We start from the raw sequence: 16,973 nt of genomic DNA on the forward strand, positions 1-16,973 counted from the left end.
CTGCTCACCTTGGACCTTTGTATGAGCCATAGCGACGTTGGGAGAGCCCCTGTGCAAGGCAGCCCAAGGCACATAGCTCCTCAGCTCGGGGTGAGGCCGGGAGCCTGTTTGCAGATGAGCACACATCACTTGCACTCCTGGACTGGGCTCCTTTCTCTGGGAAGAGGCAAAATAGGTTCCTGCCTTCTTCCTGCTTCGGCTCTCATTTCCCTCCTACTCTCACTTTGGTTTTCTGTGACCTCTAACCCAGCCTCTCCAGTCTGATACACTGGACCAAATATTAGCTTTGCAGTCACACAGATTAAGTCTTAATCTGGCTCTGTCACTGAAACAGTGTGCGATCTTGGGCACGCTATGTCATCGTCTAGAAGAGTTAGTTCCTATTTCTTCTCCTCTTGCCCTAAACCAAAAGAAGCCCCTCTTACCGCAAAACAAGACCCAAAACTTGCATATTCATAAAGGTAGCTCAAAATGATATATAAGGCACTCATACAGAGGTTACCTGCTGGAGGGGACAGACACCAGGCAATTTGGGAACAAAAACAGGAAGGACACATACGTTTTTAAACTTCTAGCTTTTGAACCATATAAATATATTATCCATTCCACAAAGGTATGATTAAAAAATAAATCAGAGATAGATCTGTAGAAAAAAATTACTCCACGTAAATCATCTCTGACTTCCCCGCAGATAAATATTATAATAGGTTTACTTTGTTTAATTTAGATTCATTTTGACAAGTGAGCTTTTTATTAAAGTGGCCATAAATATTAAATATTTTAAGTAATTATATCTGCATTATAGAATAAGGCAATAAATAAACTGTATCGTTTCTGTTCTCCATTTTTATCCCATCCACAGACTCATAAAAAAAAAATCTCTTGATGGGGCGCCTGGGTGGCGCAGTCGGTTAAGCCTCCGACTTCAGCCAGGTCACTATCTCGCGGTCCGTGAGTTCGAGCCCCGCGTCGGGCTCTGGGCTGATGGCTCAGAGCCTGGAGCCTGTTTCCGATTCTGTGTCTCCCTCTCTCTCTGCCCCTCCCCCGTTCATGCTCTGTCTCTCTCTGTCCCAAAAATAAATAAACGTTGAAAAAAAAAATTAAAAAAAAAAATCTCTTGAGTAAAATGTTAACATTTGTAAAGCACTTTAAAGTTTACAAAGGCCTTCATGCGCTCTGATGAAGACCTTCCAGCTCCAGAAGCAGCCAGAGCGGTGCGACTCTTCATCTCTCAGCTGAGGAAATGAGTTCCGATTTGCCCAAGGTCACAGAACAAGCAAGTGGTAGAAAGGCGATTTGAACCCGGTTCTCCTGGCTCTGAATAATGCCACGGTGTTTCCTCTGATTTCAGGGCAGCATTCACACGCGAAATGTCTAAATTGATCTTGAGAGACTGGAAGAAGAAAAGCAAGACTTAAATAAACATTCTGTTGACAACATCACCATCATTCAAGCATGCCGTATTTTACGCTCCCCTGGTTCCATTTCTCTATTCTTAGATCTCCAGTGTGTTGCCCAGGAGCCCTTGACACCTGTCTCTGACTCCAAAGTGTGTGTTTGTCGTGTGTCCCTACTTCGAAAGGAGTTAGGAGCAGAGAGCTCGAGATAGTTTGTCTGGATGGGAAAAGAAAACCAAACTTTCTCTTACTCTGAAAAGCACGATGAGCTTGGATTAATACCAAAATGGCACGACATGCTACCTAGCACCCTGAGGAGCGATTATGCCTACATATTTCGTTTAATTTAAGGGAAAGTGGTAAATTGGGTTTTTATGTGTGTAACATATTATGAAAAAGTGTACTGAAAAGGAATATTTCACCGGGTTTTGTTTTTTTTTTCACTCCTACAAGCAATTCTCTTTTTAGCCCTAACTGGAGAAAGCTAAACATTTATTTATATCTTTTAACTGTCCTATTCTGTCTTGCCATCATCTTTCGGTTGAATACAACTGAGTTTTTCCGTGAGAGGGTCCTGTTAAGTACAAATCCAGTTCAGAGATTAAACGCACGTACACACGCACGCACACCCAAACACAGGGACACACAGGCATGCACACATACACACACAGGCTATTATTACACACTGTAGTTGTGTGAGGATTTCGAAATCAAAAAGCCTGGCTCAAGCCCTAACCTGGAACTTTCTACCTGTGAAACTCTGGGCGACTAACGCAAACTTCCTGAAGACTCACTTCCTGTCTTAGAATCATGGGACAGTCAAGACAGACTTTGAAACATAGCCGTCATTTCTTCGTGCATCAATTCATTTCCTGCTTAGCACCTCTTCTGTGCAGGCCCTGAACCCCGGCCCTGGAGATAGAACAAAACAGCAATCCCAGCCCAAGGAAGCTTGCATTCTCTGAGGGGAGACAGACAGTAACAGAAAAGGTACACTTTTAGAGTAGCTGTAAAAATAATGGGGGAAAAGAAGAAACTTAGAGGTGCAGATTGATTAGGGAAGACTGCGGTAAGAAAGAAGAAGTTTAAGAAATGTTAGTTGTAATTATAAAAGTTGTAACATATTATTCTACCTTCACATATCGTGTTTGCAATTCTCTGTGAGTAGACTAATGAATCTAACACTATTAATAGCATAGAAGATAATCAGATGCAAACATTCATGATGGTCACACTCCTCCTGCTTCTCTGCAAATAACTTAACATCCTGGAATTGTTCTATGCCCACCCCCACCCCCCACCATCATTATTCAACACTTGCTTAACATATAATTTTATAATACATCTGGTGTAAAAGTTGTAATAATGAGATGAGCAAAACTAGTCTGAGCCTGTCAAAATAAATATATAAAGTAGATCTACTCCTTTTAAAAAAAACATGCTTTCTGGGGCGCCTGGATGGCTCAGTCCGTTAAGCGTCCGACTTCGGCTCAGGTCATGATCTCGCGGTTTTGAGTTTGAGCCCGGCGTCAGGCTCTGTGCTGACAGCTCAGAGCCTGGAGCCTGCTTCGGATTCTGTGTCTGCCCCTCCCCTGCTCATGCTCTGTCTCCCTCTGTCTCAAAAATAAGTAAAACATTAAACAAAAAAATTTTTAAAAATGTTCTTTCTGTAGGGTGGAGTGTCCATTTTGCATTTCCTTGATGGGACACAGTCACTTGCCCCCAGCGTGAAGTTCCCTTTGAAGCAATTGTCAAACCCAGTGAAAATAGGCCTCTGTGGCTTTCATTACTTTTCAGAAAATAGGGTCTTTATCCAGATCCCTTCTGTTATGATGACCCCACTTAGCTCTTCGTTTTATTTCTTACCTTCTGGTGTTTCTCTTTCTACCTTTCTCCCCTCTCAGATTCCTCCTTCTCATCCCCTCCTCCTTCTTTTTTCAGCCTTCTTCTCCCTGCAAGTTACTTGGGAGAGGAGGCATTTTATCTTCAAGTGAGAACATCTCAGACTATGCAAAATAGGAATCTCTCCAATTCCTTATCCCGGGCAGCTTGAATCATCTGAAAGCTTTGCCCAAATCTCTAACGGCACAGAGAGACAAACCCTCCTAATGGCAATGGAGGAAAAAACAACACTCCTTCTAATGGCAAAGAAGGAAAACAAAAAACAAAAAACAAAAAAACTCCACCAGCTCTGTGGCCCCAGGTTCCTCAACCTCTCTGAATCTGTTTCCTCAGTGGAGCGCAACTATATTTTTTCTGCTTAAAGCTTGTTTTATAAATTAGAAGTGGTATATGAAAAGGGCTTGGCTCTTGGGCATGGCGAGGCAGCAACTGCTGAGCGATGTAAATTAATGGAGTCTTGAAGGGTTATGGTCATCGCATTTCATGTCCCGACAAATACATTAATAACTTCTCTTTTTAAGTGTTTTGGTGTCCTGGAGGCCCTAACCATGAGTTGTCATGACCTCATTTGCCACTGTTCTCAGCCATATTCTCTCTGAGCCTGACTCTTCCCTTCTGTCCTTCCTGGTGTCTGTGTCTAGAATGAGCTTTGCTTTTTCTGATTTCTTTGGGTTGTTGAAACAGCAGGGCCTTTCTTTCTGATCTAAAAACCCTCGCTTAGGTCTGGGCTTGCGTCAGCCGAGCGCTGTCTTTCACGGCCAGGTGTCTTTCACGGCCAGGGTGAGAGCGTGGGCTCAAACATGGGTGCACTGCCCCCCCACCCCCCACCCCACTACACCATATGGCCTCTGAGGACCAGCATTTGATTTTCATTTAATTGAAATTCTTGTAGAAGATCATGGACAATAGCATTAGCAGTAACCGGCTCTTTTCATTGTCCGAATAATCCTGGTCTGTTTTTGTGCAGATGTTGCCTTGCTCCCGGGGCAGCTGTGAGTGTGTGAAGTCCTCATCAGCGACGTGGACACTGCCCAAATGGTAATCATCACAGAAAGTTTAGAAAATTACCAACAGATTACAGCTTCTGTCTGCCAGCACTTTCAATGCCAGCTAGCTGGGGGCTTTTTTGTTTTGGTTGGTTTTTTGTGTGTTTTTGTGAGTTTTTTTCTTCGGTACTGGAACAGGTTGTGATTTAAAGTAAGCCTTTGTAAATGCGAATGAACATACAGGGCTCACACCCAATTAACAAGCTCGGACAAACGAGGGCACATACATGATATATTTGCAAGGATAAACAACAACTGAGCAAACTGAGGATGCTTTTCTCCCTGTCTCTTACCTTAATAATCCTCAGTGCAACTCCGTATTACCCTGTCATAGTGCTGTATGTGGTGAGGGACACTTCCTGCCTGTCAAGGGCAAATACAACGATGTTGGATCACAATGACCATGGTATGAGCCATTTACCAGGACAGAAAAAAATAAAGCTGCAAGCTTCTACTCACATACGCTTCTATCTATTTTGAAGTCCAAAGGCTATGAGTGACATACCATCTAAGTGAGTTGCAAAAGCGAACATCTTAGTCTTACCCCTGCTTCTGCCATACATTCTCTCAGTTACCCCCAAGAGCTCCTTCAGCTGGCAATACAATAACAATAACAGTGCTATTTTTTGCTTCTTTTTTCAAGTATATTTATTTATTTTGAGAGAGAGAGAGAGAGAACGTGAGCAGGGATGAGGCAGAGAGAGAGGGAGAATCTCAAGCAGGCTCCACGCTGTCAGAGCAGAGCCCCGTGAGGGGCTCGAACCCATGAAACTGTGAGACCATGACCTGAACTGAAATCGGGAGTCAGACACTCAACTGACTGAGCCACCCAGCGGCCCCTCCCTATGCTATTTAATCAGCTATACAATCTTTTTCTCTACTTTGTCCTATGTCCTTCCTTTGGATGCATTTTTAAACAGTTTCCAAAAAATTCAGTCTCCTGTGAAGCATGAATTTCTATTTTTTGTATTTAATTTTTTTTCACTGTTTATTTGTTTCTGAGAGAGAGAGACAGAGTGCAAGTGGGGGAGGGGCAGAGAGAGAGGGTGACACATTCCGAAGCAGGCTCCAGGCTCTGTGCGAGGTGGGGCTCAAACTCACGGATGTGAGATCATGACCTGAGCTGAAGTCAGAGGCTTAACCGACCGAGCCACCCAGACGCTCCTAGATTGCATTATTTTTTTATTATTCAGATCAGTTTTGCTATCTCTACTGATTTTAACTGAACAATGTGTCTGGGGAATAATGTGAATTTAGATCTGACAGGTCAACTTTTATTTCGACCCTATGGGGTTGGGACAGACCCTTAGAAACCAATAAGAAACCGACCTCTCAAGAAGTCTGGCAAGTTCCTCAACTTCCATTTTCTCATCTGTCAACTTATGGCCACACAGCTTCTGTATTGCACAACATGTTCCTGTCATGGTTGAGCAAAGGCAGCCTGTCAGTAATAGAACAGAGGTGGGCAAATTAAACGATCTTCAAAAATCCCTTTGAGCTAAAATTGAATCGTTATGTCAGTGAGGTACTCCAGTTTTTTTTCAAAATTTCCTCACATTTGCTTTTAAAATATCATTTTACCAATTATTTTTAATATATGTTCTGGACTAAATTTGGTTTAAAAATATTCTGAGTTTCAGTTTGTGTGCTAACTTAAAAAAATGAAATAGTAGGGGTGCCCGGGTGGCTCAGTCGGTTGAGCATCCGACTTCGGCTCCGGTCATGACCTCGTAGTTCGTGAGTTCGAGCCCCGCGTCGGGCTCTGTGCTGACAGCTCAGAGCTTGGAGCCTGCTTCCGATTCTGTGTCTCCCTCTCTCTCTGCCCCTCCCCAACTCTCTTGCTCTCTTTCAAAAATAAATAAACATTTAAAAAAATGAAATAGTAAATATATATTTAAAAAAAAACAATGAGTTTCCAAACTTTATGAACACCACAAAACTCAAAGTCCTGTAACTCATGTAGCATGCCATAGAGATAATCTACACACTGATTTAAACTGAGATTGCTAACAAATTTAAACGGATTGCTAGATGTTAAATACTGATGCTAATTCATATGGAAGACTCTTAGGGCTTAACCATCACCATAAATACCGTGTGCTCTGGAGTGAACTTCCCCATAAGGATCATTGGTCTTGGAACCCAAACAAGAGCGTTTAGTTACTGACTCATTAATAAGAAACCCTTGACGGAATGATTCTCCCTGTCAAGTGGCCCTGATAATGTTAGAATCTAGCTCTTCTCCTGAAGGTATTTATGTCAAACAGCTATACCTCACATCCAACCAAAAGGGCACAGGGAAGCTTCAAAGTTTATTCACACCATGTTGGTTGGCTTCAAGTAACTTTTCCTTTCTTTGTAATTTCCAGATCAACACTTTTTGCACTCCACATCCCCACTTTGAGCTTACTTGTTTGGTAGCCAACTTTCTAAGAACTGATGGTCACATACATCGAATTGCCTTCAGAACATTTTTCTGGTAAGTAGAATTATTCCAAGTCTAGGGGCACCTGGGTGACTCAGTTGGTTGAGCGTCTGTCCAATTCTTGATTTTGGTTCATGTCATGACCTCATGGTTTATGAGGTCGAGCCCCACGTGGGGCTCTGTGCTCACCGTTCAGAGCCTGGTTGGGATTCTCTCTCTCTCTGCTCCTCTCCCATTCATGTGCTCTCTCTCTCTCTCAAAATAAATAAAATAAAAACATGGAAAAAATTAAAAAGAAAAAAGAATTATTGCAAGTCTGAAAGCTTGCTTGCTAATGGAACACATTCAAGTCATCAGAGAAAGAAATTATACTCTAAACATGAAGTCCAGGACTAGTCCATTGCTTCTAAACTAGAAGCCCAGGACACTCCCCTCCCAGATTACTCTCACCCTGCTTTTTCCTTTGACAGTCCTTTGATAGTCAACTCCTTCTTCATGTTGAAGTCCTTTGAAAGTCAACTCCTTTCCTTTGATACCTTTGATAGTCAACTCCTTCTTCATGTTGAATACATTGAATTTCATTTTAATTACCGGATACTGTCTGTGCAGCATTTAAGCATGAATTAAAAATGTAGAGACCACATAGAAAACTACAGAAAATTTTAAACTAGTATTGGTAGTTAAAAGTTAAAAAAAAATGATAAAATGAAAAACATAAAAATGATATATTGTTCTGAATTTCGCATAAGACAGGCTAAAAATCTTCCTTAGGAACAATTTTCTACATGCCATATTCACATTAACTGCCACATGGTATAAATGTAGTCCTTGATCTACCAAGGAGTGCCCTTGACCTTCCAACAGATTCCGTACACACCAACTACCTCTTCGTGTCACTGCTGTGTTTTCTTCAGCTCCCTTCTACTCTGTCTCTTGACTGGGTTTCCACTCAAGTGCCATAGATGTTCTTGCAAAGGCCACTAAAGATAATGGCTTCTATCACAGCTAATCTTTTCCCAAGGCAAATAGTATTCAGGGTGAAAAGAAAGCTCCTGGCTAATTTATGTTGCTTAGAAAACCAAAATAGATAAAGGAATCGCCTTTAAAAATCACCACCACACTATAATATAATCAGGAACTGGGTAAATTCAACAATAGAAGGAAGTCAAATAGGCTGACCTTTCCCAAGTTGTTTTAAAACTGACATGTGAGTGGAAGTTACTGGTGTGGTTTTGTTGCAGCTTCTGTTTTCCTAAGGAATTTGGAATCTAAGCAGGGAAGTAGCCTGTTCTTTAAACTAGGAGTAGAACAAGAAAGAACACACCCATCCTTGGGGGGATGGGGGGGGGATTATTCTAGCTGGGATCCAACTCCCCAAAAGATACAACTAAAATCACCAACCAGCAACTTGAACAAGAAGTATTATTCATCTCTTACTATTGACCTGCACTGTTCCAAACATTGGTAGAACTTGAGAAGAGCAAGGATACAAAAGAAGTATTGGAATGTCCTGAGTTAAAAACTGGTCTCTTCTCTCAAGAAGTTTACAGCCTAGGGGCCCCTGAGTGGCTCAGTCAGTTAAACGTATGACTTGAGCTCAGGTCATGATCTCACGGTTCGTGGGTTCGAGCCTCAAGAGGAGCTCTGTGCTGACATCTCAGAGCCTGGAGCCTGCTTCCGATTCTGTGTCTCCCTCTCTCTCTGCCCCTCACCCGCTTTCTCTCTCTCTCTCAAAAGTAAATAAACATTTAAAAAATTTAAAAAAAGAGTTTACAGCCTAACTCAACATTGTTGTATTTTATTATTTTTTTTTAATTTTTTTTAACATTTATTTATTTTTGAGACAGAGAGAGACACAGCGTGAATGGGGGAGGGGCAGAGAGAGAGGGAGACACAGAATCGGAAGCAGGCTCCAGGCTCTGAGCCATCAGCCCAGAGCCCGACGCGGGGCTCGAACTCGCAGACCGCGAGATCGTGACCTGAGCTGAAGTCGGACGCTCAACCGACTGAGCCACCCAGGCGCCCCAACATTGTTGTATTTTAAACATGTTTGAAAGTATTTAATTTTTTGCATCATCACCTATCACTTTTAAAGTTATTTCTATAGTGTCTACATAAATTATTATTCCTGAATTTTTCTAACATGGACCAAATACTCTGTGTGTTATATATTGTGTTGTCTTTTCATATAAATATATTAACGAATCACCAAGAAGTAGGAGCCATCGTTAAGCCATGCGGTTTTAGCTGGGTTTATAAAATATGGTTATTAGAACAATGTCCCAGTGTGGTAAGTGGACTTATCCAATTTATACTTACCAGTCAAAAAGTAATGCCCCCAAGTGAAACCTGGACAACACATTTCTAACAGCCAATGCCAGAAGCAGAACCCCATGGTCAGTCATTCCTTGGATTGTATCTTCATCCAGAATTGTGCTGTGTTTGAAATCTTCAGCTTCAAACCTGTCATCAAATTATCTTCTATTTGTCGAGCTTTACTTTCCCTGCTTCCATTAACTACCCCTGGCGTCCTCCTGGGTTCTGCTGATTTCCCATCATCTTCCATTTCTTCTGGATTCCTCTCTCGTATTGCTTGGCCCATAGCCTTAAATCTCTCACACCGCATTCCACGTTCTTTTGTCCTTCTCCTGCTCCTGTCCTGTCCATCCTTGATCTTGGGTCAGTTTATTATCTGTTTTAGCTATATCTGAGCTGGCAGAGAAAAATCTTATCATTGTGTTGAGGGCGGCATTGCAAAATCATATATTTTTTGACCGACTATTCTACTCATTCTTAACTTCTCTTACTCATTTCCCACAGAGATGCTGCCAAACTTTTCATTCTCTTCAGCTTTCCTTCTTATCCCCAAGAACTCACATCAAGGTATGACCTTGCCTCTTCTTTCACCTAAAAAATAGAAGCCATCAGGCTTGACCCCTCTCGATTTCTCCTTCCAGAAGCTTACCAATATTTGCAGGCTAGCTTTTCATTAAATCTTTAAACCCCAGTGTAAAAACCACTTCTTTGCATGGCCTACCCTGAATCATTCTCTCCCAATGCAATATATATATATATATATATATATATATATATATATTTAATTTCTAAGTTTATTTAGAAGAAAGAGAGAAAGAGAGAAAGCAAGTGGGGGAGGGGGAGAGAGAGAGAGAGAGAGAGAGAGAGAGAGAGAAAGAAAGAGAGTACCAAGCAGGCTCCATGCTATCAGCTCAGATCCCCAACTCCGGGACTGAACTCACTAACTGTGAGATCATGACTTGAGCAGAAATCAGGAGTCTGACACTCAGTTGACTGAACCACCCAGGTGCCTCTACTAAATATATTTTTAATTTTTAGCTCAGAAAATGTAGCCTGTGATACTTATAATATTTATGGGTTAACTTTTTTAAATTTTTTTTTCAACGTTTTTTATTTATTTTTGGGACAGAGAGAGACAGAGCATGAACGGGGGAGGGGCAGAGAGAGAGGGAGACACAGAATCGGAAACAGGCTCCAGGCTCCGAGCCATCAGCCCAGAGCCCGACGCGGGGCTCGAACTCACGGACCGCGAGATCGTGACCTGGCTGATGTCGGACGCTTAACCGACTGCGCCACCCAGGCGCCCCAGGTTAACTTTTTTAAATAGGTAATACATTCATACAGTATAAAATTCCAAAGGTACAAAGAGAAATCAGTACACATTCTTCTACTCCTGGAACTAGATACCCAGTTTCTTGTGTATTCTCTAAAGATATTCTTGGGCACATGTAAGCAATTAAGTATATTCTTCCCCACCCACACTTTTTGTATACATAGATACTATCATATTATACACACTGTTATACACCCATCATTTAACAATGGATGCCAGAAATTATTCCAAGTCAGTATATAAAGTATTACCTCTTTCTATTTTACAGATGCATGGCTTGGTAGAATACAGACGGCCACAAATTCTTTGCCACTCTTCTACTTAAAGAGATGGAGTCTATTTTCCTCCCCTTGTATCTGGGCTGCCCTCGTAACTTATTTTGTCAACGGAATGAGGTAGAAATGATGCCGTATAACTTCTGAGGCTGGGCCTTAAGCAATCTGCAGCCTTATGTGCTGGGAACACTCCCTCTTGGAAGCTAGCCATCACGCTGGAAGAAGACCAAGCTATGAGGAGAGGCCACATGGATTAGAGTTTATGCTAATGCACTATGTCAACAATCCCAGCTGATTTTCCTTCCAACAGCCCGTACCAACTGCCAGCCATGTAAGTGAGCCATCTTGGGCATTCCAGCCTAGCTGAATTTCCAGATAACTGCAACCCCAAATGACATCACCTACAACAGAACTTCCTAGCTAAGCTCCGTCACCCACAGAATTTTGAGAACAGGTCAATAATGGTTATTGTTGTAAGCTACTATGTTCAGGGTAGTTTGTGAATAGCAATTAATAACCGACAGCACATAGTAGGTCCATCATATGGATGTACTCTAATTTATAGAATCCAACCTCTGTTGATGGACATTCTGGTTGTTTTTTCTTCTGCTCGTCTTTTGTTATTACAGATAATCCTGCAATTAATTATAACGTATGATGTCATTTTGCTTGCGTGAGCGTATCTGTGGGATGAGTTCTTAAAAGTAGAATTGCTCGATACAAGAGGATATGCATTTATCGTTTTGATAGCTATTGCAAAATTGTCATCCTCGGACACTTTACTAATTTACACTTCTATCAATGATATATGAAAGTCACTGCTCTCCCACACCCTCAGTAATACTGTGTGTTATCAGACTTTTTGATTTTTGTTAACTCTAATAGGCAGAAAGATAGAATTTCAATCTGTAGCTCCATTTTTATAAATGAAGTTACTGTAATACAGTTTAGAGCCACTTGTATTTTCTCTTAAGTGACCAGTCCCTGTCCCTTGCTCAGATTCTATAGGGGTATTGGTTTTTCAAATAGTTTATAAAAACTCTTAAGGGAATTTAACCATGTATTTTTTATTTTAAATTTTATTATTATTATTATTTTAGAATATTTATTTATTTATTTATTTGGGTGGGGGGGCAGAGAGAAGAGAAAGAATCCCAAGCAGGCTCTGTGCTGTCAGTGCAGAACCCGAATCAGGGCTTGAACCCATGGACCATAAGCTCATGACCTGAGTTAAAATGGAAAGTCAAATGCTTAACCCACTGAGCCACCTAGATGCCCCATTAAATTTCTTTTTAAATGTTTATTTATTTATTTTGAGAGAGAGAGAGAGAGAGAGAGAGAGAGTGTGTGTGTGTGTGTGTGTGTGTGTATGAGTGGGGGAGGGGCAGAGAGAGAGGAAGAGAGAGAATCTCAAACAGGCCCCACACTGTCAGTGCAGGGCCCCACGTGGGGCTTGATCTCACGAACCATGAGACCATGATCCAAGCCAAAATCAAGAGTCAGATGCTTAACAGACTGAGCCACCCAGGAGACCCTAATATAAGCAGTGAAGGGGCCCTGGCTGGCCCAGTTAGTAGTACATGTGATTTCTGATCTTGGGGTCATGAGTTCAAGCCTTGTGTTAGATGTAGAGCTTACTTAAAAAAAATAAACAAAATAAATATAATATCGAGATTACTTTAAAAAATAAATAAAATATGTATAATATAAGGAGTATTTTTTCCAGTGTGTCATTTTTCTTTTGATTTCGGTTAGAATTATGTGGTCAAAGTTATATTACAGTGGGGTAGGGTCTTTGCCATTCTGATACTTAGACTTTTTTTTTCACATTTTTATTTTAATTTTTAGCATTTAAGTCTTCTCTAAGATATGGATCTTTTTTTTTTTTTCCAGATGGCTTTCTGTTGTATTTCATGATCCATTTACAAACCTTGCTTGTAGTCCTGTACTCCTCAAGGACAGGAAACCTGTCTCTTCAATGGCTGAACCCTGAAAACCCAGAACAGTTCATACATAAAAGACTTTCAGGGCAACTGGGTGGCTCAGTTGGTTGAGCATCTGACTCTTGATTTCGGCTCAGGTCATAATCTCACAGTTTGTGGGTTCGAGCCTGCACTGGGCTCTGCGTAGTCAGCAGGGAGCCTGTTTGGGGATTCACTCTCTTCCTCTTTCCCTGACCCTTCTCCAGGCGCATGCACTCTCTCTCTCTCAAAAATAAATAAATAAACATTTTTAAAAAGACTCTCAAAAAGTATTGATAGCCGTTTGAAAAACTCTGGTTCTGCACTGAATTCTACAGATAAAATCACTCTTTCTCTCCCTTTTTTAAATTCATTTTTGAGAGAGAGAGGGAGCAAGAGAGAACGCGTGCAAGTGAGCCAGGGACAGAGAGAGAGGGAGAGAGAGTATGGAGCCCAAAGTGGGGCTCAAGCTTACATGATACAGGGCTCGAACTCACAAACCGTGAGATCATGACTTGAGCCAAAGTCGGATGCTTAACCGACTGAGCCACCCAGGCGTCCCTAAAAGTACTCTTTCTGACATCATCAGGGAAGATTTTGTATGAGAAAGATTTTGTAATTTTCTTGAGAAAGAGCAAAAAGGCTTCACTTTGAACGCCCATGTTGGAAGCACTGTGACTTAAGTTTGGGTGATATGGGAATACTTTTGAGTCTCTCTTTTCTCTGGCTTTATTTACAATCCACCAGGCGTGACTGCTATTTCTTCCAATGCTAATCAATTAATACGACAGATGTCAAACACTTGATCACTCTGCACACAGAGATAGAGGTCTGGAATGTTAGTGGATACTTTAACCGTATCTAACCTCTACACAATAATTAATTTTAATTGCTTTTCACACTGGTTACATGACCTCCTAACTTCCTGGTACTGGTTTAACTTTGTGAAGAAACTAAGAAAACAAAAAAACAAAAATAAAAAAAACCCACAAGAAAACCCTGATGTGAAACTCTTAAAAAACAGATGTGAAATATGTTTTAAACATTCTATACGCAAATATAAAACATACTGATAACAAAGGAAACATGTTGCTTTCATTGCTTGCTTTGGGTGCTGCCTCTCTTCTCCCAAAGAATATCACTGCCTTAAACTCTATTCCTCAACAGACACCGCCTGCTTCTGTAAATCACCTTCAGATTTATCTAATGATCAAAAGTCTTTACCACGTGCTCACGCTCTAACTCTAGTATTCCAAGTGACTAACATTTTTTTTTTAAGTTTATTTATTTTTGAGAGAGAGACAGATTGTGAGCAGGGAAGGGGCAGAGAGAGAGGGTGACACAGAATCCGAAGCAGGCTCCAGGCTCTGAGCTGTCAGTGTAGAGCCCGAGGCAGGGATGGAAATCAGAAACCTCCAGATCATGACCTGAGCCGAAGTAGTCGCTTAACTGACTGAGCCACTCGGGCGCCCCCCAAGTAACTAACATTTGTAATGGTTCTTGGTAATCTCCCCGATAGGGGGATACATGTAGGCAAGCACATGTGCACGCAAACATTCTGTCTCGCTTCTTTTCATTCCTGTGTGCTTCAGTCAAAAGAGGAAATGTGTTAGGAATAAAGGTATCGTTAGAAACTTAAGAAACCACCAAAGTATTGCTTGAGAGAGCTGTGGTTGAGAGGGACCAAAAAGGATGATAGGAGGTCATTCTTTCTTTCCAAGAATCGCCTCTTCCCTGTAAAGATAAGTATTACAAATAATGATTAATACACACTTATTTAACCCCCTTCAAGTGAATCAGGAACCCCTCTTCCATGGGTACACTCTACTTATATACTGCCTTTCCCTTGTGTTTCTCAAAAGACTACAGGGAAAACATTCTCCTGAGAGGTTGAGCTTTAGTTGGTATATTTCACCAACTAAAAAATTTTTTTGTTCGGTTTTATGCTAGACGTACACATTTCACCTAGTGGTTGAACATATAAGAAATATATATCTTTATACTTAAATATATATGGCTAATGACTCTTCTTCAATATGCGATCTTCATAGTAGATTATATTTATTCAGAAAATGTGAAACCATCTATTTGAAATTATCTCTAGTAAAGCTTGTTAAAATATAACACATCTACTTGTAGGGCTATAATCCTCCCCACCCCTTACATCCCATCCCTGCCCCAGCCAACTTTAAGGGAAAAAAATGGGGGCACCTGGGTTGAGCAGCTGACTTTTGATTTCAGCTCAGGTCATGATCCCAGGGTGGTGGAATCGAACCTCACATCAGGCTCTGCGTGGAGAGATTCTATCTCTCCCTCTGCCCCCTTCTCCACGTGTAGGCTATCTGTCTTAAAAAAAAAAAAAAAGGATTTTTACAAAAGTAAAGTACAAAATTTACAAAAGTAAATAAAGAAGGTAACATAAATGGAATCTGATATGTACATCTCAAATGGTTTTACTGCATAAATTATGTCTCAATGGTTTTTGAATCTTGATAATAATTTGTATGGCTAAAACATACCATTAAAGGATACGATATCCTATAATAAAAAACAAAAGTATTTACCATATGGCTTGATCATATGTATTTGTATCCAAATGCACCCATTTATAATATATCAGGGCATAACAGCTCCAGGTTATTTGAAGAACATTACTTGATATAGAGCAATAAAGGCAGAGGAGTTGATGGAAATTCTTCCGCCTCCTTCCCCTACTACTGCCCTTGTAATCCACCAAAAAATAGTTTATTCAAGTTTTCCATTTGAAGTCTTCCTTTACTCAGGAATAGAGCATATCCAATAGGTATTGTCGTGATTTCAAGATGGCCAAAATTTCTTTGACACTTCTCCCACCGAGAGGTGGTGTCCATGTACTTCTGTCCTAGAGTCTGAATGGGTTCTGTGACTATTTTGACAAATAAAGTATGGGGGAAGTGAGCTGTGCCAGTTTCTGAGACAAGGCTATGAGAGATTGGCAGCCTCTATTTCCTGTCCCTTGGAACACTGTCTTGAAACTCCACCTCTGGGAGAAGCCAGCTGCCTTGCAGCATGCCTAAGTATCCTGAAACAGCCATGAGTGTAGAGGTGCAGAGACCTGCTAGATCTTTCTCTGCTGTTCCAGCCATCCCAGCTCAGGAACCAAGACCAGTGTCGAGGAACCATCTGAGGCCTTCTAATCCTAGCAAACACCCATGAAGAAGAATGAAGATCCCAGACATATGGCGCCAATCTCGCTATCCCAGCAGTCTCCAGTCATTCAAGCAACACTAACTGGTGACCACAAACCTCATGTATCAGACAAGCTGTCCCTGCTGTGCCTGCTCTATTCCCTGACCCACAGAATCTTCATGGATATGATTGTTATCTTGATTCTGGTGATGGTTTCACAGATGTGTACACATCAAATTGTGCCCTTTAACTCTGTGAAGTTTACTGTATGCAATTGCACATCAATAATGCTTTAAAAAAAGAAAAAATAAATTGTTGTTGTTTTATACTACTGAGTTTTCAGATGGTTTATAATCTGACAGTAGATAAACTGAATATGTATCTTCCGTATTTTATGTTTTTCTGCTGTTTACTAAAACGTTATCAAATATAAACTTGACAAATGAATTTAAAAGATATACCAAGTATTGTTTTGTAGAATATTTGAATTGATTTTCATCTAATGTCTGTAATCAAGGCCATACGATAATTAACTGTGTTTGACATTTTAAAAAATCACATTATAAATTATTAGTAGTAGTATTGGTGTTATTTTTAATGTGCGATTTTCCCACCAGAACAGATTCTAGATATGCAGTACATTCACTCTTATGTTTCTAGATTGCAGTCCTTTCCCTAGAACCTATTATGTTTGCCAAAATGAAAAATGAAGTATGACATAGATTCTTAAGTAGAAATCTGTCTTGTAAAAAAATCTTTATGTAAAACATCTTAATTAAAACATAGTGCAAGTGATTTCAGGGTACCAGCAGAGTATCTAAGGTATTACTCAATGTTGAACCAAAAAATGTAAATACTATGAAATAAATAATAATAGCAAACATCCACTGAATACTTCTCAACTCCTAGACACTAGACTAGGTGCATTCATTCCTAATAGCTGGCACTCTTTTAACTCTCAATTGGACATATAAGAACACTGAGGCTCAGATAGATGAAGTGATGTACCTAATATAAAAAGTTTGCATGTGGCAGAACCAGATCTTGAACTCCAGCACCTAAGTGCCTAATCATCACTTCATTCTTGTACTTTCATTAGTAAATAATATTATAATCACAAGTCTAACCAATAAGAAGGAGATGTATAGAA

The 16,973-nt window shown here is 40.6% G+C and overlaps 1 long non-coding RNA gene across 1 annotated transcript; it reads left to right on the forward strand.

Annotated features, from left to right (window-relative positions):
- The first annotated feature begins 4,266 nt into the window (after positions 1-4,266).
- LOC124529423 (uncharacterized) lies at positions 4,267-11,303 on the forward strand. Its single transcript, XR_006966330.1, has 3 exons — positions 4,267-4,337; positions 6,715-6,824; positions 10,688-11,303. It is a non-coding gene; the product is annotated as an uncharacterized LOC124529423 (long non-coding RNA).
- The last annotated feature ends 5,670 nt before the right edge of the window (positions 11,304-16,973 follow it).

The sequence above is a fragment of the Lynx rufus genome, unplaced genomic scaffold, assembly GCF_022079265.1.
Source record: "Lynx rufus isolate CCGP_SWC_20201006 ecotype Redwood Valley unplaced genomic scaffold, mLynRuf1.p SCAF_6, whole genome shotgun sequence".
NCBI lineage: Eukaryota > Metazoa > Chordata > Mammalia > Carnivora > Felidae > Lynx > Lynx rufus.